At 46.5% G+C, this 27,082-nt stretch overlaps 1 protein-coding gene and 1 long non-coding RNA gene across 8 annotated transcripts in view; one reads left to right on the forward strand and one right to left on the reverse strand.

Moving 5' to 3' along the window:
• The window catches only part of BOLL (boule RNA binding protein), a 94,302-nt gene that overhangs the window by 52,321 nt on the left and 14,899 nt on the right, over positions 1-27,082 (forward strand). The gene's annotated exons all lie outside the window — the stretch shown is intronic.
• On the reverse strand, positions 6,733-26,562 carry LOC140701912 (uncharacterized). The gene is made up of 7 exons (XR_013538416.1): positions 25,537-26,562; positions 19,096-19,181; positions 14,061-15,466; positions 11,722-11,839; positions 10,933-11,126; positions 10,010-10,263; positions 6,733-9,016 (listed from the first exon to the last, which is right to left on the reverse strand). It is a non-coding gene; the product is annotated as an uncharacterized LOC140701912 (long non-coding RNA).

Raw genomic sequence — 27,082 nt, forward strand, 5'->3', positions numbered from 1 at the left:
AGAAGGCTGAGTCAACCTTGAGCCGGCTACCTGGGATTGAACCCCAGGTCGTGAGCACAGCTTTGGCTGCAGTACAGCAGTATAACCACTGCGCCACGAGGCTCTTCACAGCGACTTACCATATGATTTGCCAGAGGTGGGGGAATCCAGTGATGGATATGTTTGCGATGTCTCTCAACAAGAAGTGTGACATGTTCGGTTCCCAAACAGGCAGGGGTCAAGCGTCACTCGGGGATGCATTCGTGGTGAGATGGATGCAACACCTCTACCTCTTCCCACTGACTCCACTCATTCAAAGGACGCTTGTCAAAATTCGTCAAGAGCGAGCCAACGCTATACTGGTAGCGCCATGGTGGCCATGACAACCGTGGTTCACCACACTCAAAGCTATGGCATCGGACTTTGTGTGTCTACCTCTGCTCCCACATCTGCTCACCCAGGATGCCAGCAGGGTTCATCATCCAGACCTGTATTCTCTCCACCGGACAGCTTCGAAAATTCTGCCTTAATTCAAGAAGTCCTTAGCCAAGCAAGAAAGCCTTCTACTAAACATCTTTATTCCTATAAATGGAATAACTTTCTTCAATTTGCTGAATCCAGAAATCTGCAGCCATTACCAGTCTCGCTTGATATTTTACTGTTGTACCTATGTTACCTGTTTGATCACGGTTTAGCCCTTTCTACCTTAAAAGTATACATATCAGCAATAGTCTCTTTCCAGCCTAGAGACTCTGAGTCAGGCCAGCTTTTTCCCCACCCAACCATTAAGACCTTCCTGAAAGGCGTTCTGAATCTATGTCCACCTATAATCACCTTTGCCTCAGTGGTCTCTAAAGCTGGTGCTTCAAGCTCTCACAAGGCCCCTATTTGAACTAATGGCCACTTCAGACATTAGACTTCTGTTGTTCAAAGCTCTCTTCCTCGTGGCAATTACTTCAGCGAGGAGAGCTAGTGAACTGGCCGCATTACGTCACGATGACCCTTACCTGCAGTTTTTTTGTGACAAGGTGGTTCTCTACCCTGATATGTCATTCCTCCCGAAGGTTGTGTCCAGCTTCCACCTCAACCTTGCCTACGTTGTTCCCCAATCCATCCTCCGATGTGGAATGTATGCTTCACTCATTGGATGTGCGGAGAGCCCTGACATACTATACATCCAGGACCAAAGACTTCCGTATATCACCAAAGTTATTCCTGTGTTTCCATGGGCCACACAAAGGTCCTTCTGCAGCTCCATCTACACTCTCTAGATGGATTGTGTCTACCATTTCTCTGGTGTATCAATTGCTGGGTAAAGAGTCATGCTCCACAAGCTCCTCCCAGTTTTTCTTCCCCTGTTCTGTTGCTGAGATCAGGCCTCTCTTCTTTCTGTCTCCCTTTCTGAGATCTCTCTTCCTCTTCCTGGTCTTTTACAGTGCTCCTTTCTTTCAGATTTCTCAAGTTCTCCTTATTTTCTGGTTTTCAGTCTTCATTGTTACCAGAATCTGACATTGCACAGCCATTGATCTCAGTGAATGTTCAAATGGACAGGCTTTCCTCTGTTCCGTATGGACTGATGCCAATGGGGCACAGCTTTTACCCTCTTTCTTTTATGGAGCCCCGCCTCAGTTTTATGTGGGTGCTGAATAGCCCTTTATGTTACCCTAGGTTAATTTTCCAAGGGCACGAAAGATGGGACACAAGGCCTCTCACCAGGGCTCTGTACTTCACCTCCTGATGCCATGCTTTCAGATGTCAATGCAGGAACATCTCTGTACCAGGCACAAGAGCCAAAGTCCATTCTGAAATGTGACCAGTTGACTTCGTCATTGGATAACAATTTCCAGTCAAGTGCCCATCATCAAGGCACTCCATCACCATTGCTGGGAATTGAAGAAACCTGATACCAGAGTTTCCACTGACCTCAGTGTGGGACTACCAGCTGACATGTCTGGATCCAAAGCCTCAACACCCAAGATTCCTCGACATTGATACTTGAAGTTGAGGAAGGCAGACGCAAATCTCAGTGAAGCTTCTGCCAAAGAACAATCAGTACTAAAAGCCACATGAGCTTGAGACTCTGCTCCAGCAACTTCGCTATCTCAATCCAAGGACAAACATCTGATCAGTCCAGCTCAACAGCAGAAGGCTGTCAAGATTCAGACTCATCTACTCCAGTCTCAACACTTGCCTGCCAAACACTTGCCTGCCAAACTACAATCCCACCATCGAGCTTGGTCTGTAGAACCATCCCAGAGACCACATCTTTCTGAGACAAAGATATCTGACAAAATATAAAAAGCCAAAGATAACCTGAGTACCCAGCTTGCTGGGAAGCAAAGATTCTGTTTGCATAATTATGCTGTAAACTACCCAGAGAATGTATTAGCACTATGGGTATGTAAGTTGAAATAACAACTTACCTACTTGCTCAGCATCTTCCAATCTTGACACAGTCACTCATTCAAAACTGAAGTCCATAACTGTGAAGAGCTGACTACTGATGTGCAAAATTCATCCAACACAGAAGACAAACACCACCACCAAAATCACCTTTCTTCATAGAGAACTCACATGAACCAGACAGTGATAACAACTTGCCATAATTCTCAAAGAACTTTTAAGGTCAGGTCAGATTTTTCTCAGACCTAATGCTTTGAAATGTGAAGTCCCTCCAAATAGAGGTTCAGGGATCTCCTCCCCACGGTCCAGTCCTATTTATGACAAGGTTCAGAAGAATACTGCCACCCCTGTCCACATAGTCATGAAGCCATCAACCATCTCCCTAATGTCAAGAAGTCAAAAACTTGTACAGAATTCAAGATAAAGGGGCTGATTTAACTCTCAAAAACTGACAGCCCGATTCCATTATTGCTGAAGTGTTCCAAACAAGATGTTGGGGATGCATCATGACAATACCCATAACATATAGGTGGCAGAAAAATGGGCACCATTGGGCTCGGAATTAACTCTGCCTTGGGAATCAGGATTGTGAACTACCATATGACCATGGCACAATATCATATTTTTATTTGGGATAAATTTAAACACTTCTTGTTGTTGTTTAATTGTTAAGTCGTGTCCAACTCTTCATTACCCCATGGACCAGAGCACGCCAGGCCCTCCTGTCTTCCACTGCCTCCCGGAGTTTGGTTGACCGTCGAAGAATTGATGCTTTTGAATTTGGTGCTGGAGGAGACTCTTTTGAGAGTCCCCTGGACTGCAAGGAGAAGAAACCTATCCATTTTGAAGGAAATCAACCCTGAGTGTTCACTGGAAGAACAGATCCTGATTCTGAGGCCCCAATACTTTGGCCATCTCATGAGAAGAGAAGAATCCTTGGAAAAGACCCTGATGTTGGGAAAGTGTGAAGGCAAGAGGAGAAGGGGACGACAGAGGATGAGATGGTTGGACAGTGTCATCAAAGCCACCAACATGAATTTGACCAAACTCTGGGATGTAGTGGAAGACAGGAGGGCCTGGCGTGCTCTGGTCCATGGGGTCAAGAAGAGTCAGAATGACTTAATGACTAAACAACAATAACAATGTTCATACAGCAAGGAATGGTCTGTTGAAGTTAAAATCTTGCCATTTCTGGGCTATAGTAATAATGTTTAGATCCCATGGAAATTGTATTTCTTACCCCATTTTCTCTCAGGTGAACAAATCCTTCATGATCAAATGTGCAAGAAATCAGGCATATAAGTAAACTGTTTGTTTTAGAGTGCAATTATGAAAGCATCACATTAAAATAAAAATTCATTCATTCAGTGAAGCCTCTGTGTGTGTGTTCAGTCGTTTAGTCGTGTCCGGCTCTTCGTGACCCCATGGACCAGAGCACGCCAGGCCCTCCTGTCTTCCACTGCCTCCCGGAGTTTGGTCAGATTCATGTTGGTCGCTTCACTGACCTGTCCAACCATCTCATCCCCTGTCGTCCCCTTGTCCTCTTGCCTTCACACTTTCCCAACATCAGGGTCTTTTCCAGGGAGTCCTCTCTTCTTATGAGATGGCCAAAGTATTGGAGCCTCAGCTTCAGGATCTGTCCTTCCAGTGAGCACTCAGGGTTGATTTCCTTCAAAATGAATAGGCTTGTTCTCTTTGCAGTCCAGGGGACTCTCAAGAGTCTCCTCCAGCACCACAATTCAAATTAAATACTTATTAGCCTCTCAGAATACAAAAAAGACCGTGGTGTTAACTTTATAGCAGAAGGGCTAGTCACTGGACATTCACCATTCTGCTCTTCCCACTACCCCACAGACTGCATAGCTAAGAACTTGTCTTCAGCTATAGTTCTGAGTTGTTACACCTGGTGTAGATCTTCTGGAATTACTGGCAATTTCATAGCACAGTGGAACTCTCTTTTGATGGTGAAAGCTTATTTAATGACAAAACAAATGGATAGTCTCTTCAGGAAGAGAACTATGCCTGAGCAAATGGATTTCTTCTCCTACTATTACTACTGTTCTCTGCACAGGCAATACAGGCTGTTCTGAAAAGGTATTATTAATATCAACTCACCAGGTCACCATCAGAGCAGCAGCAGGCACCAAGCACATCCACAGCTCACTCCTACAGACAATCAACAAGATCAATGAAGCTTCTCCTCTTCTTCCTGTAAAAAATCAGTTTTAGCTTCTCTGTGGGCGGGATCAGTACTGTCATTCAAGTTTTCATATATCATCCAACATTAACTCTTGTGCCATTTATACACATCCGGCACACCGTCACCAGTGAAAGTTGGATCTTATCCATCATCGCCCATGGCTACGCAATAAGATTTGTTTCTCTCCAACAGGACATCTCAGGACAACACCATTATCTTTGGTTTTAGATGGGGAGAGAAGGACATAGCTGCAAAAGTATTCAGTACAGCCTGTCGCCTGACGTCTCAAGGACCACAGATTCTGTTCCTGTTATATAACGGTCCCCAAAGTTTGAGGCCTGTCCTGGTTCTAGGAAGCATGAACTCTTTCGTAGAGACAAAAAAGTTCAGGATAGCTATGTTGTCTACAATTCTGCCCTTGTTGATGAAGGGAGACTGGTTTGTAGTAATAGATCTCAAAGATGCTTCCACATATCAGTCTGACAAGAATATTGTCATTTTCTCTGTTAAGCTCTTCTAGATTCTCCTACCTGGACTGGACCAAGGAAGAGGTTAACCCATTCCTGGATGTCTCCTTCTCTACAGACCAGAATGGACTTTCACAAAGATAAGCCAATGTCCCATTCCAGTCCCGAAGAGTGCAGTAACTATAGGGCCATCTCTCTAATTTCCTATGCAGTCGTAGTAGTGCTCAAAATGGTGCAAAGATTTTTACCATCTAAGAAGCAAGAAATGCCTGATATTCAAGCTGGATGTGAAAAGGAAGAGGCATTTGAAATCATCTAGTAAATATAGATTGGCTACTAAAGAATTTCAGAAGAAGATTGGTCTCTTTTATGGAAGACAGCAAAGCCCTTGATGAGTAGATTATGAGGTTAGGGGTTTTGAAAGAAATGGGTATACCTCAACATTTGATTGTCCTAATGCATAATCTTATGAACAAGGAGCTACTGTTAGTACAGAATACAGTATAGGGACACAGAATGGTTTTCTATAGGCAAATGTTTCAGACAAGGATGTATTTTATCTCCTTATCCGTTCGGTCTGTTTGCAGAACATACTATATAGAAAGCTGGGGAAATTCAGGTGAAAATTGGTGAAAGAAGCATCAGTAGTTTAAGATATGCTGAGGACACCATCTTACTGGCATAAAGCATCAGTGAGTTGAAATGGCTTCCAATGAAAGAAGTGCAAAAGCATCTGAACATTAAGAAGACAAGAATCATGACTACAGAAGAAATTCACAACTTCAATGAAGACATTGAAATTGCTAAAGATTTTGTATACCTAGGCTCAGTCATCAGTCCAGATGGACTGCAGCCAATAAATTAGAATATAAATGAAACCTAGAAGGGCAGCAATGAAGGAACTAGAAAAGATCATCATGTGTAAGGATGTGTCACTTGAGATCAAGGCCACAATCATCCACCCTATTGTATCCCCAGTTACGATGTACTGATGTGAAACGGACAGTGGAGAAAGCTGACAAGAAGAAAATTGCTTTGCTGGAAATACAGTGGTGGAGGAGAACTTTGTAGATACCTGGAATTACCTAGAATTGCCTGCTGTGGGCTTCTGCCATGTGTGCAACCTTCTTTTTTCAGAACAGGCTTCCAGTCTAACTACATTACATACACAAATACTTTGCAGGGATACTGTACAAATCTAGGCAGCTTTGTGGAAGGATAGCAGTAAAATGGCGTAAACAGTCTCCTTTCAAAATTATAGATGTTGGATTGAATGAGTGTCCCCAGAAAGCCATCTTGTAGGTCAGCGACCTCCCCATAGCAGATATTCAGAAGATAAACAAGCAAAACAAACATTGCCTCTTGCCGGTGGGATGCCTCTGCTATACCAAACACTTAAGCCAAGCTATAACTTTCATCTTGTTCTTATAATTTGTCTATAAGTTGGTCTGAACAGTTGGAAGGAGGGGTAAAGGGGACTGTTTAGCCATCTTGCTTTTATATGAAACATTAGGTTTTTGGGTATATTTTTGTGTGTATGTTGCATTTATAAGATGTTTCCTATAGAGGGTGCTACAGTATTAAATGTCATCAGTAACAAAACTCATGGTGGCTAATAAAAGGAAATGCTCTGCTCCTTAAAGATTCTTTTGTTCTTCAAGCATTTAAAAATGTTTTTAATACGAACCTATTATATTATATGTGATTAATTGCATCAGCTGATGATTTGTTAGCAGTTAAACTGCTCAGTTCCAAGCAGTTGGAATTTCTTTTAGCACTGCTCAGCACTAAGGCCCTGCTGATTTGCCCAAATAAGTGTTACTGTGGATAAAGAGCATTCCAGAGCTGCAGCTTCGTGGTTTCTGTAACTTGTATAAACGGGCTTTATACCTGTACAGAGAATCTTCTAGACCTGAACAGCTTTTGGTGCAAACTCCACCCTTACCTTCTTTCGTATCCTAATAGTTTTCCCTTAAGTCCTTTTTATACATTCACTGAAAGGAGTATTCTGATGTGTATTTCTGGTAAGGAACTTTTTTTTCTCAAGCCTGAACTCTGTCTAGAAGTAAAAATGAGGAAGCAAAAGGTATGGTCACATCAAGGGAAGACAAGATTTTTCTGGAAAAAGCAATAATGCTGGGAGCAAGAAAAGAAGATGAAATATGAGAGAGATTGATTCAGTAAAGAAAACCATGGTCTTATGTTTGCAAGAGTTAAATGGAGCTATTAATAATAGGACATTTTGGAGGTTACTTATTCATATTTCTTCATAGTTCTTGTTCTTCATAGTGTTTGTACATTTTTAACAGTAGATTTAAAGATTCTTCCCTATTTCTGTTTATAATGTCTGGTACTCTTCAAAAAGTACATCACCTGTGAGTAGGGGAAAGAATGCCCTTTTAGACATTGGTGATCTCATCACTGAATGAAGGAGATAAACCATCTTCAGATGAGGTAGTCTGTGTCAATTTATTGAGAGTGGGTTTAGGAACCTAACACCTCATAGCACAGTCTGTTCCCCTCCTCAGTATCAAGCTCACACAGGTTTATTGGTCACCCCAAATTGACTGATCTTCTAGGCTGCAAAATTAAGTATGTAGGTTTGCTACTGTTGAGCACTGTTGATCAAGACTAAGGTCCTCTAATTGATGCGGCCATTATTTCAGGTGTCCGTTGTATGATTTTCCATATTGACAGATGGATCTTGATACTTGCCATACACCTTCATCTGGTATCTCAATGCCATCAGTATTACAGATACTATTGGTTGTTTGCTAGATCATTCTGAAGAGCTTTTAGGTACTGTCAGTCTTCAGTGTCAAATCATTTGTGCAATACCGGAGCCAATATGCAACACTGAAATGGCAGAGAAGACCCTTGTGCCAAAATATTGTACTGAACTGTTACTGTTGAGCAAAGTTCCCCAACATCAGTCAGCTGCTTCATTGCTAGACCACCAACCTCTGAACTATTGGTATATTTTCCAGGATGCCACCTTGGGAAACAACTGCCACTTCTCACCAGTGCTTTTAAAACCCATGAATATATAATGTCAGTACTTGACATGAGCATTACCAGTCTATTAGACATCTCTACAATCCTTGTCATCATTGGCACAGATTGCAGCATTGATTGCATTAGTATCTCCAGACTTCACATTGCCTTTGCTTCTGTTAGTCCTTCTTTCACTTTCTTCTGACATTCAGTGCTAACAAAATCAATACTGACATTTATTAACAAGATTGCAAATCTAGAGTCTGAAGAACCTTTCTCTGACTTTGTAGATTTCACTTTCCCTCTCCTTTGGCGTCTTTCTCACATCCGGATGTGGCAGACTCTGTCTTCATCTGAGGATGTTTGTTCCTGTATCAATCAGATGCTGGGAATGGCTAAGTTGCTTCACTTGGAAGACAAGGAGTTGCCTCCTCCAGTCGCAGATCCAAAGGTTAACAAGGGCCCACATACTTCTTTGACAACAGTTCTACTAAAACTACTATCAGATCTTTTTGTCCTCAGACAATGTCAGTTTAAACCATCTATAATGCCTCCTGCTTCTTGTAGAATAGAAAATTTGTATAAAGTTCAGGAGTATGGTGCAAGTTTTCTTTTTTGCCACCCAGTCCCAAACTCTGTCATCATTGAAGCCATTCAGGTCAAGAGAAAGAAGGAGTCATATTCTAGCCTCATCAGTATGGGAGGCAGACAACTGGATTTAATTGGTTGCTGATTTTATTTCCTGGTTGTTTTGGGTATTTGTATCAGCAGTTATTCACCAGCAGTGGCAGCACATCAACAGTTCCTCTGGGAGAAGCTAGAATGTTTCCTTGTTCTTCCAAGGGATTGTAAAGCTGTAGATATTTTATTCTAACACTTACGAAATGCTTTCTTCAGCAGCCGCTTTCTCCCCAACATAGATAACAGCGTCGCTCTGGCAGTTTATTCTGCATCTCATGTGGAAGTTCTAGCTCTAAAATAATAGAAATCAGCAACAGCAGTTGTAAGTACCAAGAGAGAAAAAAGGCATACTAGAAGTGCATATGTGTATGTGTGCATTGTATACAGTATTGCAACAATAAGCAAGTTTTGTGCAATATTTACCATATTTATCATGTATACAACCCCCAATGTATAAAACGACCCCCTAATTTTGACCCTTGATGGAGGTGGAGGAGCAGTTAATGGGCAGCTGCTCCTCCACTTCCATCTCCTGTTGCTGTCTCCGCTGCCCGCCTGATTACCTCCTCCAGTGCGACTGCCGACTGCCAGGGCTTACCTCCAGCTCACGTCACTGCCTTGTCCCCTGCCCTAAGGAGATTGTGTGAGAGGAGGTGATCTGGTGGCGGCAGCAGGAAGAGGCGCCTCTGCCTCTGCCTCCTCCTGCCTCCACCACTGGAGGGGACAAGGTGGCAACATGGGCTGAAAGTCCCGCTGGAGGTGGTGATTGGGTGGGCGGGGAAGGCAGCAGCAACAGGTTCCCGAGCGCATGTGACTGCTCCTTCCCCTCTGCCTCCTGCTGCTGCTGTCTCAGGGCCACCAGAGGGGATAAGCTGTGAGCTCTGGAAGGCAACTGGGCAACAGAGGCGGCAGCAAGAGGTGCCCGAGCGCGCACATGATTGCTTCCTTCCGTGTATAAAACAACCCTAAATTTTTCCTCTGTTTTAGGAAAAACTGTCGTTTTATACTTGGAAAAATGTGGTATATCTGGAATAATATACGATTTGTACACAGCACTAGTGACAAGCAAAACCTTTCAAGACTGAGTGGAAACACTCTTTACATCAATACTGTATACTCTTCAAGACAGTCCCTTATATCACGTTACTGCTCTATTCAATACCAAAAACAACAATCCCAGAGTTGGGTTATCCTCATTCTCTTCTAATACCCTATCAAGAAATGTTAAGAAATATCTTTTATATCTGTGTCCATGAAGACCTACCTTCCTGATGTAAGAGCTTACCCTTTTCATCAAGAACAATCTCACTGCCAAGGCTCTCAACAGCTGGCACATTGTCACTACTCATGGAGATCTTCCTATTGTAGCCATGGGTATATCGTAGATTTTTTTTTCTTTTGCACCAGTTGATGGGTTTCAGTGCATGGTTTCATCAAATGTTCTTCAAGACAAGATGCCACTCTTCTGCAAAATGATGGAATTGAACCATCTCTCCTCAACAAAACCTTATAGGATTGTACTCTTGGTGCTTCACCGTCCTAAAGAAAGATAGTGGTCTCTGTCTTATTCTAGTAGAGTAAATCAGTGAATCAACATGAAGGTTGGATGGTGAAATTAGGTTTGATCCTGCACATATTAAGAAAATTTGATTGGGTTGCAGTGATAGACCTAAGAGATACAAATTTCCACATCTCTATTGAGTTTGTAATCACCCATTCCTTTGATTTGCCTTAGGGCGGAAGATTTGCAGGTCCAAATGCTTTCTTTCAGCTTGACTACCATTGTTCTAGTAGTCACAAAGTGAATATTCCTGCTAGCAATGTATCTTTACATACAAAGAATAACAGTTTTCTCATATATCTATAATACTGTGAGTAGTGATGGACACTCATCAGTCTCCCTGCGAGAATTTTTATTTTGTATTGTTCAATTTAGGTGTTTATATCAGGAGGAAGGAATCACAATTCCAGTCTGTTTGCATCATTCAGTACATAGGCACTCTTTTCAGCCCAGAGGGAGTTCATACTTTCCTGCCACAGGACAGAGCAAATCATTTCTTGGCAATCATATGGCTCATCAGCTGTGCCCATTGTTCAGTGGCTAGTCAGACATATGTCAGCACAGGTGCAGATATGAGAACTCTTCAGTCCTGGTTTATAGTAACTAGAATCACTGGTCTGATAACCAGTTCAAACAATTTATCTTACCAATCCCAGTCTTACACGGGCCTGCCTTTCAGGCTTCTGTGGCCATTGGTAGTGGTAGCAGTACAGGCTTCTTGGATGAGTTGGGGACGTGCACTGCTTCATTCACCAGATTCATTCATCATACTCCATCCAAGGCAGAACACCACTCTGATCAGTATTGTGTAGGTCCTTACTGCTTTCAGGGCATTCAGAGCCTTCAAGATATCCATCAAATCCAAGCATATTAGACCAAAAAAAAAACAAGCAAAGACAAAAATGTCAGAGGATCTTAAAAACTGCTGTATGATTTGACATGTCATGGCACCTGCGCTGACTCTCTCGGAAGATTCTAGAGCTAAAAGTAACCATTTTATGGTGTGATCCTCCACGAGGTATATGCTCCTCCCACCCACCATCTTCCCCAGTTCCTTTTTTCCGCCGAGTTGAATGGTTCTCAGGAAAGATTGAGCGCTTCGCTAGTTGCCTTTTGGCTATTTTTCTAGGCTCCTTTGAGCTTTTGTTTTAATTACCTACTTAGTGGTCCTCTGCGTCTTTTGTTTGCCTAATTGGCTCCCCGCGGTCTTTTTATTCCCTTTTCCCCCTTTCCCCCCCTTCCCTAGTTCTTTGCTTATGGCCTCACCGTCTCCTTTTAAAAGGTGTACGACCTGTGCAAATAAAATCACACTTTCTGACTGTCATAACCAGTGCCTTTTTTGTTTGGGTGAGGAACATCCTGCCCATTTGTGCCCTGCTTGTAAAAATTTAACTAAGCCGGCACTTAAACAGAGGCTCCAAAGACTTTGGTCTTACCTTTGGCAAACAGCCATGAATCCTCCTACTTTGTCCTCAGAAGCGGCTAGATCTCCTGCCCTTCCAGCGGGCCAGTCTACCTCTGATTCTACCTCTGTGCTACCAGTTAAGGACACTGCTGAAAAAGCAAAATCATCTGGTAAGCACAAGCTGTCCTCTTCTCAGAAGTCTCGAGCTCACAATCCCAGCTCGAAGACAAAACCTAAACCTGCCCCTAAGAGGCCCGGAAAGGACAAACTTCCCAGAGTGGAGCCCCCTCAGCCTTCCCCTGTCCTGGAGGAATCGTCCAGAGAAGCCCCTGATTTAGCCTCGGACAGAGATGATGCCCATGATGTTGCGGGGCCCCCCCACGATGCTGCCCCAAACCCCAAGCACTGGCCTCAACACAGCTGCGCCACAGTCCAGCCCGGCCTCAGCCCATTCCAACCCTGACTCAGGGTGGGCAGCTGAAAGCTCGGCATCAGATCTGGAGGTCGCCTCTGTGCGACTGGCTCGGCTCTGGCAGTTTCGGCTCCGCCCGTTCGCCCCCTCATTCCATCAAAGCAGATGTGAGATAAGGTTCACGAGGCCTTACCAATGCGTCCTGCACCCTCGATGCCGGACCCGGTAACATCTCACAGCCCTTTCGAAGACTTGCCACCCCAAGGGCATCAAGCTCCCCCGATGGAAGGCTTTGGCCCATCCGACTACCCTTCTTCTCCAGGCTCCCCTGCATCTTCGGAGGCGAAACACTCTCAGTCCTCCCATGAGCCCGACCTTCCCCCTCCTATCCCAGATACGAGGGGCAGCCATGCTTCATCCTCCTCGGATGACTTCTCCTATTCAACTCTCATCTTTCAGATGGCACAAGCCCTAAATCTCTACACTGAACAACCCCCGTCCGCTGATGCCGACCCGGTGTTCGATGACATTAACCAGGAGCATCCCGTTCCTTTGAGTCTCCCCTTTAACAAGTCTATCCTTCAACTTATCAAGGACACTTGCAGAAAACCCCTTTCAATCATGCAGATCTCTTGCCGCACCGATGGCCTCTATAGGACCCATGGTGCCGATGCCGAATTCCTTAACAAACATCCAGTGCCTAATTCTATCATCATCGAGTCTAGTCAAGCTCGATCTCAGGCTAAGTCCAAACCTACCCTTGCCAATAAGGACGGCAGGAAAGTCGACACGATGGCCAAACGGATTTACTCTCTTCAAGCCTTCTTATTCAGAAGCATCAGTTATCAAGCAACTATGGGCGCTTTTCAGCGTCATCTTTGGAATCAAGTCCTTCCTTTCATTGAATCATCTCCTGAACCCATGAGATCCGACCTCATCAATATCCATTCACAGGCTATTTCTCTCGCCAAGTATCAGAGGATTGCGGCGCAATCCTCCGCTGAGGCCGCTTCTAAAACTCTAGTCACCTCTATTTCTGTTCAACTCCATGCCTGGCTTAAATCCTCCACAATCTCTGATGACACCAAGTCGAGAATTGAGGACTTGACTTTTGACGGTGCCGGCCTGTTCAAATCCACAACTGATGACACCATGGAAGACTTCCATAAGAAGCGTAAGACTGCGCGCTCTTATTCTGCCCAGCCGTCTTCCGCCTATCAACGGCCCTTCTACCGTTCAGGTCAGTATCATCCTAAACAATATCAAAATCAAAGGTTCCAGCCTTATAGACAATATCGCCCCCATCAAGCTGACAGGTCCCTACCTGCCCCTCAGCCTCTGATGGCATCGTACCGACCTCAAACCCTGCCTCACCAATGCCAATCCTTTTGAAAAGGACAACGAAAGGGTAAGCAATATTGACAACTACCTATGCCTACCTTGTCTGATATCCCTCTCTGCCCAGTGAACTGTACCAGACTGGCCCCATTTTTCCATTGTTGGTGATCCATTACCTCAGACAAATGGGTTCTATCCATTATAGCTTCTGGCTACCTCACAGAGTTCTCCAAACTACCTCCGTTGGGGTTCATTCGATACACCCCCTACTCTTCTGCTTTGCATGACGAGGTCACCAAACTTCTCCAAAAACATGCCATTTTTCCAGTCCCTACTTTGGACTCCCTCAATGGTTTCTACTCAAAATACTTTACTGTTCCTAAGAAAGATGGAGGCCTCCGCCCCATCATTGATCTTACCCATCTCAACCATTTCATATCTCCCCGCAAATTCTTACACATGCTTACACTGGACTTTATTATCCCTTTGCTTTCCCAGGGAGACTGGTTCATAATTATCGACCTGAAGGATGCCTATTTCCACATATCCATTCACCCGGACCACCAAAAATTCCTCCGGTTTCATTTCAACAGCACTGCCTTCTAATTTCACGCCCTCACCTTTGGGCTCTCCACCGCCCCACGGACTTTCACCAAGTGTCTGGCACTGGTAGGTGCCTTCCTCAGACTGCAGGGAGTAAACATTTATCCCTACATCAACGACTGGTTGATAGTGGCAACATCGTACCACAATGCCATAAAAGCACGGGACGTAACCCTCCATATGCTCTCCAGTCTCGGTCTCAAGATCGAAAAGTCACACTTGACCCCAAAACAAACAGCCAAGTTCATAGGCATGGAGGTGGACTCCCTTCATGCAAGAGCTTTCCTGCCTCTAGACAGAATCAGGAAAATTCGAAAAGCTGTCCGCCTTTTTCAAACACATCATTCCGTTTCTGCACATCACGCCCAATACCTCCTGGGGCTCATGGCATCGACAACGGCCATCGTCCAACACGCCAGGCTCAAAATGTGATCCCTGCAGGCATGGTTTCTTTCCCTGTTCAATCCGCTTACAGACCCTCCGTCGGCCCTGTTACTGGTGACACCAGAGCTAGCCTCCCAGCTCGACTGGTGGACTCGTCCAGACAAACTTCTCATCGGCAGGCTCTTCTCGCCTCTAAGACCTTCCATACAGGTCACAACCGGCGCCAGCCCCACAGAGTGGGGTGCTCATTGCCTCCAGCGCAAAGTTCACGGACTCTGGTCCAAACAGGAGCTGCCACTTCACATTAACGATCTAGAACTGTTGGCAATCATCAAAGCATTCCACGCCTTCCTTCCCTCATTCGAGGACAAGTGGTGCAGTTGGCAACAGACAACACCACTGCACTTTTTTATGTCAATAAGCAAGGGGGTACCCATTCCCCTTCCCTGCTCTACCTAGCGGTCGACCTCTGGGAGTGGTGCTATTCCCACCATGTTTTCCCTAATGCCGTCCACATTTCCACAGACGACAACACTTTGGCAGATCGGATCAGTCGGCTACTGACGAGAACACACGAATGGACTCTGAACGATGTCATATTCCAGCAGCTGTGCCGACGATGGGGCATGCCCTCAATAGACCTCTTTGCAGCCGATGACAACAAGAAATGTCCCCTGTTCTGCTCCAGAGCGGGTCAGGACAGCAACTCTCTGGGAGATGCGTTCCTGATGGACTGGTCTCAAGATCTCCTATATGTACTTCCCCCTCTGCCTCTCATCCAGTGGGTGATCATTCGTCTCCGACAGGACGGGGCCAACGCCATCCTGATAGCCCCGTACTGGCCCCGCCAGTCATGGTTCACTCATCTGGTCTCGATGTCGTTGGACATGCTCCGCCTTCCTCTCTGCCCAGATCTCCTCTCGCTCGACCACGGCCTCGTTCTTCACCTAGACGTCGCCTCCCTCAGTCTTGCGGCATGGAGGATACTCCCGATGTGATGCAGGTTCTTCTTCGAGCCCGAAAACCTTCCACTACCCTCCTATACGAAAACAAATGGAAGTCTTTCTTAAAGTATGCTCGGGACAATCACTTAGCGGCCTAGAGTGGGCCACGGGTCCAGATAGGCGGGATATAAATCAAATAAATAAATAAATAAATAAATTACCTGCTATACCTGTTTACCTGAAGGCTCTGCTCGCCTATCTCCTCCATCTCTTCAGTTTTGGCCTTTCTCAGTCCACATTAAAGGTCTATCTTTCAGCCATTATGGCTGACCAGCCCGACGACTCTCCTTCAAGTTGTTTTCTCACCCAACTGTCAAGAAGTTCCTCAACGGGCTTAACAACATTTGCCCTCCTCAACAGCGTATCACCTGTCATGAGTGCAGCTGAAGACCTGGAACCAGAAGGGTTAACTGAGGCTGAGGAGAATGCTGAGCAATCAGAAACACCTGAATCGCCTCCAGATTCTCCTTCCCCAGCAGACAAGCTTCGGGCCAGGCTTCGGGGAAGACTTATGGCAAAAAGGTCAGAGGATCGTTTGAAGGCTGTCCACAGAAACATCCGTTCAACTAGCCCTGAGTATTGACAGAATGGAAAGGTTTCCAGCAGCTCAAGGGGCTGTTTTACTATAAAAACAGCTCCTAGTCAGCTAGAACAGTGGTTCTTAACCTTTGTTACTCGGATGCTTTTGAACTGCAACTCCCAGAAACCCCAGTCAGGACAGCTGGTGGTGAAGGCTTCTGGGAGTTGCAGTCCAAAACTCCTGAGTAACCCAAGGTTAAGAACCATTGAGCTAGAATTTCATGGAAGCAACAAGTCAAAACCTCTGACTTGCATCCACACTCCTACAACCTTGAACCATGTTTCCTGAACTCCTGACTCTGGACTCGGACTTTGGACTACGTTGTGTGTTTGACTCTGGACTCTGACCTTGGACTACGTTCTGTGAGTTGGTTTGGTAATTGGATATCAGCTTTGCATTCCTAGTATTCCTGACTTTGGACTGACTTATCGGACCTCGGCTGTTGTAACCCCTGGGAACGTGACATCACCCGCCAGTGGTCACAGCAGCTGGTTCTTAATGCCTTGATGCGGCCTCCGTTCAAGCCCATGACGTCCATCGACCTCAAATTCCTGACTCTTAAATCGGCCTTCCTTGTTGCAATCACATCAGCCAAACAGGCTAGTGAACTTGCTGCTCTTCGAGCCGATCCTCCCTTTATCCATTTTAACCCTAATATAGTGACTCTTTATTTTGACGTTTCCTTTCTCCCGAAGGTGGTCTCCGACTTCCACCTCAACCAACCCATTATACTACCCTGCTTCTTCAAGTCCCCTTTGTTGCCCTAGAACATATGCTCCATAATCTCGATGTCAGACATGCCCTGGCTTTCTACATTGAAAGGACAAAGACTTTTAGAAAGTCCAATAAACTCTTGCTATGCTTCCACGGCCCAAACAAAGGGGCCTTAGCCTCCTCTCAATCCATAGCACGTTGGATTGTACAGACTGTCTCCCTTGCTTACAGCTTGTCGGGGAAATCCCCTCCAGAACATTTGACAGCTCATTCCACCAGGACGCTGTCCACCTCTACTGCCTTTCAGCGTGGCACCGAGGTTCCTGACATCTGTCGTGCCGCTACGTGGTCCACACCATCCACGTTTGTCAAGCACTACCAGCTCGACGTCAGAGCACGGCAAGATGCTGCATTCAGCAGAGCTGTCCTGTCATCCTTCTTACTGTGACGACCCACCAACTGGTAAGTGCAGCTTGCTAGTCACCCATATGTGTGCATTCACAGAGGCCATGAAAAAGAAAAAGCGGTTACTTATCTGTAACCATAGTTCTTTGAGTGGTCCTCTGTGAATTCACACAACCCACCCATCCTTCCCCTCTATCCGTCACGGGTTAACTATGTAATTATTTAATTAATTCTTTCCTTCATACCCGGCGGATAAAATTGAGGAACTGGGGAAGATGGTGGGTGGGAGGAGCATATACCTCATGGAGGATCACACCATCAAATTGTTACTTTTAGCTCTAGAATCTTCCGAGAGAGTCAGCACAGGCGCAGACAATACCCATATGTGTGAATTCACAGAGGACCACTCATTATGGTTACAGGTAAGTAACCTCTTTTTCTTTTAAGTGGTCATCTGTAAATTCACACAGTCTACCCTCCTTCCCAGTTTATTACACAGTTCTTTCTTAGCACTGGAAGTGCCCAAAACTGAGAGAAATCTGTTAGGGTCTTCCTGGACATGCAGAATGCAAGGATAAGGGCAGGTTTGTTGCTGAAAGATACTTAGCTCTAGAAGATTCCAACTGAAGCTTTGTGCAGACCCATTTGTGTTACTTCACAAGTGACTATTAGAAGCACTGCAGTTACAGGTAAGGATCTGTCTATATTTAGAGCAGAATGTTGCCTCTGTGTTCATTTCTGGGTGCTAAGCTTTCAGCTTCGGTAGGATGTCAGAAAGTGTCCTTGTGTATTGCAGTCATTCTCAAGTACTTACACATGGTTGTAATAACCAATAGAACACTCCACAGAAGAGTGCTAAGAAGTTGAAAAGGATCATTCTAGGCATCCTCATTTCCCAGAAACACTCAGGGGAAATTTTTCATATTGGCAGCTGCTCACTTTGACTCCATGTGGCAAGATCAGGTGTAGTGCTGAATATACCGATTCAGTAGGAAGATAAAAATTACCATTCCGAGTCAAACTGCAGTTTACCTATTCCATGATCCCATTTTCTGCAACTGCCAAGAGAAACATTTGGAACTCCCACCATTAGAATAATCTTCCTCTGCTGTCGTCCTCCCCTGGCTGCTAGTATTTTGGGATCTACTGCTTTTGAATCTGGAGGTTGAGCTCACCAGTTTTTTTCATGGCAAAGCTTAGGGAGCTGTCTTCAACATTAAGGAGGTTTAACCAGTCCCCCGAATATGCGACTGCCACAAACTGAGGAAATGCTCTGATAAACTCGGTAGCGTGTCCTCTGTGCTCGTATCCACACTTTGTCATTATTGAGGAGGACAGTCTTCCTGCATAACTAGTCTGAGATTCAGCACCATCCCTTTTATGTGCACAAATGAATGCTGTTCCATCCAGGTATATGTAGAAGCTTATAATGTAAAGTATGTGGCAGTGCCTCTGTCCAGGATATGTAGCATCGCAAGTCAGGCCTACATACATTATTTAGGGGTGCTGATTAATTCTGAAAAAGCTAAAAATGCAATCAAATGGAGCTTGTTCAATTCACTTTCCGCTCTTTATCAAGCGCAAATACATACACACACAAACATGCAAACACCCATACTTCCAGTTATCCAACTATCTTACAGTTCCACATACCATTATACTCATACACTTAGTAGCTTCCACTTACTGTATTTCTTCCAGAAGCAGAGAATATGTGAACCTTCAATCTATATCTCAGTTCAATGCCTGCCAGATTCTAATTTAATTTTATAGATTCAGCACACTGTTTGACCATGTCCAAACAACACAGTTGATCATCAGAAACTACCTAACCTACTAAAGGATCTCCATTATAGTGAGCAGAGGTTATAAGAGGGCATTTCAGTAGTAATAAGAGTTGAGAGGGCTCTTTTAATGCAGCTGGATATAATTACCCTTCAATCTTAACTGCAACTCCGGTCTTACCATAGATGTATTCTTCTGTTGCCCTCTTTGAATCCACAATTGATGGGCACTTGGATCAGAGGGGACACCTCAGCCAGAAAAAAAGACTGCAGTGCAATAAAGGAGAGGTAAATAAGGAAGCGGGACAGAATATAAATTACAGTCAGATCAACAACCATATTCATATTCATATCCAGCATGAATTTTCCATGCCTGTCCCATACCTAAGTATCATGGTGAAACAGCCAGCCGTGTTCCAGAATGTCAGAAATTTCAAAGAAATTTGTTTCAACGTGGCCTTCACCAGACAAAGCTTGCTTTGCCTTCAAAGGTTCTTCTTCGTGGACTCTGTGAAATCACACTAATGGGTTAATCTGCGCTTGCGCAGAAGGTCTCGGAACATTCTAGAGCTTAAAGTAACACTTTTGGCTCCGCCCCCCCCAGGACCTCATGGTCCGCCCGCCCTAACAGCCATTCAGTTCCATTTTTTCCGCTGCTGCAGTTAGGTCTCCTAGCTAGAGCTCCGTGAAAGATTGGAAAGATCTGAAGATTCCTGAGTTTTGGACTCCGCATTCTTGCTTCAAGGGAAGTACTTACTTCATTTTATTATTAGGGGAGTTTTTGGACTGTTTTTGAGGGCTCCCCTCGCTCCCCTACCCCTTTTTTCCCCCCCCTTATTTCTTGGACTGTTTTCCCGCCTTTTTCTCTTTTATGGCCTCCAAGGCACCATCTTCACCTAAAGTTACTTTTAAAAGCTGTGCCGCCTGTTCTAAAAAGATCCCTTCCACAGACGGCCATCGTTACTGTTTATTTTGTCTTGGGGAGTCCCATATCCCCCAGACTTGTCGCCATTGTGAACGTTTTACCCGGCAAGGCTTAAGGCTTCGAGAGCAACGTCTCAGGGCAGCGCTCTGGGAGAAATCCCTCACCGCACCTGCTATGGCAGCGTCCTCTGCGCCTGCAGATTCAGCTCCTGCACCTGGCCCTAAAACTAGGGCTAATGGCAAGTCAGCTACGTCTACCCAGAAGGTTTCTAAAAAATCTAAGCCTCCTAAGAGCCAGGCCACGGCCGCCATTCCTCCCCCGCCGTCTCCGGCGGCCACGCCTCAGCTCCAACCGTCGCCTTCCTTGCCTGCTCTTACTCCGCAATCTCCTATTGAGATTCACTCCCAAGCGTCGTCGGTAGCTTCTTCTCCACCATCCTTGCCACTACCGACCGATACGCCGGATACACCCTTCTTCCCATCCCCTAGGAAGAAGAGAGCCAAGACGAAGCATTTGGAAACAGCCTCTAGAGATTCCCGGTCTCCGAGCCCCTCGGGACCGAAGGTCTCCCCCCACGGGGCTCGACATTCTCGCCCCAAGAAACGTAAGAGGCAGGAGGCTATGGAAGACAAAACCGTTCCGCTCAAGCTTTCCAAGAGCTATTTGAGAAAATGGCGGAAACAGATGCAAAAGCTCTATGACCCGCGGCTCCTTTACAGCCTCGCTACGCGGAGTTCCTCATCCGACTCCTCATCCTCCTCGTCGGTCTCCTCCGTCTCTTCGGTACCGTCGGTACCGTCGACCCGCGATACCGATAGGGGTAGACGACGACACGCCCACTCGGTACCGTCCCCTCACGATATCGGAGTCAAGGGTTCTAAGCCGATACCGCGAGGACCCTCCTCACGGAAGGCAGAGCAACAGACCATACCGACCGGTATACCACGTCGTACCACCACCGATACCGGAATCGGTACCGCGCCTCTCGGTACCGACGCACCGCCACCTAAACCGAAGCGGCATCGCGACACGGTACCGCCGAAACCGCGAAAGAAGAAGCGCCGCCACGTTTCCTCTGACTCGGACTCTTTTCAATTGGATCTCCCCGATACCGATACCGATCCCGATACCGGGCACGGTACAGGACACGGTACCGAGCACGGTACCGACACCGGACCGAGGGGCAAGAAGCGCTCTAAACGCAGAGACAAGTCGATACCGGCCCCCGTTTTTCCCATGCCGGAACTCCCGCTCCCCCCGCCCCTCCCTTCTGATTATCCCGAGGACTCCTCCTCCGAATGCTCTTTTTCGGATACTTCGGCTCCTAATGATAACACTCCGGACTCTGCCATCATTGATAAGAACCCGGTTTCTCCTGCGGCCGACTTCCCTAGCTATTCCCAACTGATACATAGAATAGCCTCCGCTTTGGAACTCCCTGTCGAACGCCCGCCTGAAGCGGTCCCCGACAAGGTATACGGCGATATTGATGAGGATCAGAACCTACCCATGCGTCTAGCATTCATTCCTTCACTGTTGCGCACCCTAAAGCAACCTTGGGACAAACCTTGTTCTACCCCTCAAATGTCCAGACGGGTCGAGAACTTATACCGGATTCAGGGATCTGAACTGGATTTCCTGGTAAAACACCCTGCTCCCAATTCCCTTATTGTCGACGTCGCCCAGTCTAAGTTTCGGCCTGCATCAGCCGCATCCCCCAATAATAAGGATGGGAGGAAAATGGACATATTTGGTCGCCGTTCATATGCCTTCTCGTCTCTAATCGTGCGAGCTGCCAACTATGTTGCCGCTATGGCGGCGTACCACCAACACTTATGGGATTTAGCTCTACCATCCCTACAGGCTGCACCTGATGAGCTGCAACCGAGAGGCCTCTCTCTTCACCAGGAGGCATCACAGCTCATTCGTCAGGAACGGGTCACGGTTCGTCACATCTTGGATGCTGCATCCCGTAATTTAATGACGGGTATTGCCATGAGGCGACAGGCGTGGCTCAAGTCCGCAGCTATTCCTGAGGACTCCAAGGCCCGTATCCTTGACCTTCCCTTTGACGGCTCGGGTCTTTTTGATCCCAAGACGGACGAGATCCTGAAGGGCCTCCATGAAGCTAAAAAGGCTGCCAGATCCTATGCTGCTCAACCGTTCTACAAACAACGCTACCCTTGGAAGCGCCCATCCTTTCCCCCGGCTATGCAGCCAGGGAAATCCTATCCCTACAAGCAAAGGTATTCTCCTTCTTCCGGCTACACCACTAGACATGACCAACGACACAGGACACGTGCCACCTTCAAAAAGGTCGACCGTAAGAATAAACAGGGCCTTTGACTGCTCTACGGCCATTTTCTCTCCTTCCTACGCCACCCGCTTGTCCCCTTTCCTCTCCAGTTGGCTTACCATCACTTCAGACAAATGGGTCCTTTCTATCATCGCTCGCGGTTACGCGATAGAATTTTTGGAGACGCCTCCTCCCCGTCTAGTTCTTACCCCCCCATCCGACCCTCTAAAGCAAGAAGTAGCCACCCTGTTACACAAGCATGCAATAACCAGGGTGTTTCCAAATCCTGCCGATCCTGGTTTTTTCTCCAGATATTTTCTGGTGACGAAGCGGGACGACTCTTTCCGTCCTATTTTGGACCTCAGGCGTCTCAACAAATTCATTGCCTATCGTCGTTTCCGGATGGTGACCTTGGAAAGGATTCTGCCTCTCTTGCGACAGGGCGACTGGTTCGTCGTCATAGACCTCAGCGACGCCTACTTCCACATAAATATCAGGCACGACCATCGTCGCTTCCTGCGCTTCTCGCTGGGGTCAAGATGTTACGAATTCTCCGCTCTGCCTTTTGGACTTTCCACCGCGCCCAGAGTCTTTACGAAGTGTATGGCCCCGGTGGCGGCCTTCCTGAGAACAAGGGGCATAGCCGTCTTCCCATACATCGACGACTGGCTACTGGTTGCTCACTCCAGGCTTCAGGCCGAGCGTCACACCCTTACAGTGCTCCGCCTCCTCAAAACTCTCGGACTGCAGGTGAACTACAAGAAGTCCGTCCTTGTTCCCTCGCCTGTTGCTTCCTACATAGGCGCCACCCTCGATGCTCGGACCGGCCGAGCACTCCTCCCTTTAGAAAGAGCGCAGAAGATGGCTGTTCTCATCGAGAAATTCCGCCCTCTCCATCATGTCACCGCTCACACTGCTCAGAGGCTACTGGGCCTTATGGCCTCCACCACTTCGGTCATCCCTCACGCGAGACTGAAGCTTCGTTCGCTGCAGGTGTGGCTCCTGTCACTCTTCAACCCCCTCTGGGACTTCCCCAAAAAGAGACTCTTGGTGTCCAGGGAATTGTCAGAGCAGTTGAAGTGGTGGATCAACCCGGACAATCTGTTCATGGGACGCCCTTTCGCCCCCATTGCCCTACAAACTCGCATCACGACGGATGCCAGCGACATCGGCTGGGGTGCCCATTGTTGCGGCCTGCAAGTCCACGACCGGTGGTCTCCAAAGGAGCTTGCTCTCCACATCAACAATCGGGAGCTTCTCGCCATCTTCAAGGCCTGCCGGGCGTTCTTACCCATCATCAGGGGCACAGCCCTTCAGGTTGTTTCGGACAACACGACGGCTGTCGCGTATGTCAACAAGCAGGGCGGTACCCACTCCTTCTCCCTCCTGTATCTTGCTGTCCAGCTATGGGAGTGGTGTCTCCAACATCATGTCTTTCCATCCGCTGTATACATTTCCACTCACGACAACATACTTGCGGATCGGCTCAGCAGGACTGCTGTTACCATGCACGAATGGGTGCTGGACCATGCGGTGTTCCTAACACTCTGCCAGCGATGGGGAACCCCTGTGGTGGATGTTTTCGCCACTCACCTCAACTCCAAATGCCCCATCTTCTTCTCCAGGGGCGGTCACGGCCTGAATTCGCAGGGCGATGCTCTGATGGTGACGTGGAGCCACCATCTTCTCTACATGTTTCCACCGTTTCCCCTCCTACTGAGGACACTGGTGAAAGTCTGCGACGACAATGCGAATGCCATTCTGATTGCTCCGTTTTGGCCGCGCCAACCGTGGTTCGCGAGGCTCATCTCGAGGGCGACGGAGTACGTCAGGCTACCTTACCTTCCGCATCTGCTGACCCAGAACGAAGGGACAACTTACCACCCGGACGTGCAATCACTCCACCTCACCGCCTGGAGGATAGTCCCACGGTAGCCCACGTCCTCTCCCATTGTCGTAAGCCGTCCACTGACACCCTGTACGGGAGCAAGTGGAAGGCTTTCCTGAAGTTCACCTCTTCTCATCAACTGCCCGCGTCGCCCACTACGCTCCATACTGTGTTACAGTTTCTGGCTTACCTTTTCCAGATGAACCTGTCTCATTCCACCTTGAAGGTGTACCTCTCCGCTATCATAGCCCATCAACCACCAGAGGCGGACAGTGCTCTGTTATTTAGACACGCGAAGATCAAACGTTTTCTTCGAGGGGTTGTACGCCTTCGTCCACCTACAATTAATCCTATTCCTCAGTGGTCCCTCCATACAGTCTTAAACTGTCTTTCAAAACCACCCTTTGAGCCGCTTGCTACGGTTTCGGAGCGCCTCCTTACCCTCAAAGTGGTTTTCTTGGTAGCTATTACGTCAGCCAGAAGGGCCTCTGAATTGGCTGCCCTGAGGACCGACCCACCTTTCTTGCAATTTTTCCGCGACAAGGTGGTCTTGTACCCTGACGTGTCCTTTCTGCCCAAAGTCACCACAGACTTTCATGTCAAGCAGCCCATAGTCCTGCCAACCTTCTTTCCCCAACCTACCTCTCCGGTTGAGAAATCCCTCCATCTTCTCGACGTTCGTCGGGCGTTAGCCTTCTACGTTCAAAGGACTTCCTCGTTCCCTCTCTCCAAGCGCCTGTTTGTCTCTTATCAGCAGCCCCATAGGGGTCGGGAAGTGTCTCCGCAAACTGTCTCCAGATGGATAGTTCAGGTCATCCGTCTGGCCTATGAACTGGCTAAGAAGCCTCTACCGGCATCTGTTCATGCCCATTCTACTAGGGCTGTTGCGGCCTCTACGGCCTTTCTCCGTGGAGTCCCACTACAGGACGTTTGTAAAGCCGCCACGTGGTCCACGCCCTCCACGTTTGCATCCCACTACAGACTCGACCTGCGAGCCAAGGAGGATGCGAGGTTTGGCCGGGCTGTCCTGTCGGCTGTGCTGCCGTGACGTTTCCCTCCTCCTTTCAGAGGTAAGCTTGCTAGTCACCCATTAGTGTGATTTCACAGAGTCCACGAAGAAGAAAAAGAGGTTACTTACCTGTAACTTTGGTTCTTCGAGTGGTACTCTGTGAATTCACACGGCCCGCCCGTCCTCCCCACTTTCCGTCACGGCTGTCTCGCCTTTAGAGCAGCAGCGGAATTTGGGGAACTGAATGGCTGTTAGGGCGGGCGGACCATGAGGTCCTGGGGGGGCGGAGCCAAAAGTGTTACTTTAAGCTCTAGAATGTTCCGAGACCTTCTGCGCAAGCGCAGATTAACCCATTAGTGTGAATTCACAGAGTACCACTCGAAGAACCAAAGTTACAGGTAAGTAACCTCTTTTTTTGCAAACAACTGTAAGGTTAAGTAGAATCTGTGATCCAGTGTTTTCACGGCAGTAATAAAGGAGAGAAAAAGTAATTCAGTGTCTTACCTGGTACCAAGAACCTTTTATTTTTATTTTTTTAAGATCAGCATTGTTGTTGATGGCTCAAACTGGCTGGCTTCAGGATTTTTTTCTCATTCTGATAAAAGTAGTTAGGTAACATAATAGCTTTCTACAACTTATCTTGAAAGACATTATATAGTGGTTTAAGCTACCATATCTGAACAAATTCCTCATCTCCTCCACCCCCAGCTTTCCATCACAAAAATGCAGTTCAGTTGAACCTCAGTATCTAAAACTAACAGAGGAAAATTTTGCAACAAATGGAGGTGGGACTCCACATACTTATTTTGGGAATGTATGCCCCATAGTAAACACAAAGGAATGTTATATTCCAGTATTAATAGACCATGCTGTTCTTCATCAGTTACCAATAAAGGCATAAAGGAGTAAATGCACTGCTTCTGGGACTGATATGTATATCATGACATTTTAATTATTTGTTTGTCATTCTTTGAAGCCTAACTCAAGTACATTTGTATAACAGTAATTTTCCCCACCCAGTCATGAACAGTTCTGTCCTCAAATTATAGCAGGACCCATTCATTTAGGATTTTAGCCTTATTCATCTGGTGCTGATGAATATGGTGCCAATCTTGTAAACTCTGTGGCAATGAAGGAGAAGGTTCCAGGGCTGGAGAAGAAAGTTAATGTATTAATCCACTAAATGTATTAATCCACTAAAGATTCTTTTAAAAATCCCTGTTGTATCATTGCGGGGCCTATACATGTTATAGTAGGAAAGACAGGCTTACCAAGAAGAGGTTACAGCGAAAGGGAAAGTTTACTCCTCTATGCCCTTCTACACTACAGCAAAATGTGTGGGTGGGTGTGGGAGCTTTAAGCCTCATTGCAACATAGAGGGAGGAGAGAAAATCCATTGTTTTGAATCCCTGATCAAGGATGGGGTTGTAAATCTCCTGAAAAATTAGGGTCATTGTTTGATTGTATTCCAAATCTTGATGCTCCAGTCACAGTGGTGGCCAAGGAGTGCATTTGCACAGTTAATATAACTCCCCCCTTACTGCAGCTTCTCTGAGTGCCAGTCAGTTTACAGGCTTTATTCAAAAGGTGTATGACCTATAAAGCCTTATGTGCCTTTGGTTCGAGCTATCTGAAGGAACATATCTCCCTATAGGAGGCTTCTCAGCTTCTTAGTCTCACTGTCCACTCAGGCATGTTTGTTTGAGAATGGGAGAAGTCTTTCTCTGTGGCAGCTCTCCAGGTATGGAATGCCCTCCACCAGGAGGCTAAGCTGGCTCCCTCCCTCTTTCCTTCTGGCAACATCTGAAGATACTTCTTCTGAAACAGGCTTTTTAATTACATTGGGCATTTATGCTGGACTCTGCCTTAGGTTTTCGAAATATATGTGTGTGTTTTAAAAATGTTTTAGATGATTATTTTTATGCTATTCTGTACCTTGTAGGGCATTTTTTAATTTGCTAACTTTTGACTTCTGTAGGTTTAAAGTTACAGTATATTTAAGAACATAATTAGCATGATTGTCCTTTTTTTTGCTTAGAATGTAATTATA

Source organism: Pogona vitticeps, chromosome 1 (genome assembly GCF_051106095.1).
Source record: "Pogona vitticeps strain Pit_001003342236 chromosome 1, PviZW2.1, whole genome shotgun sequence".
In the NCBI taxonomy this organism is placed as follows: domain Eukaryota; kingdom Metazoa; phylum Chordata; class Lepidosauria; order Squamata; family Agamidae; genus Pogona; species Pogona vitticeps.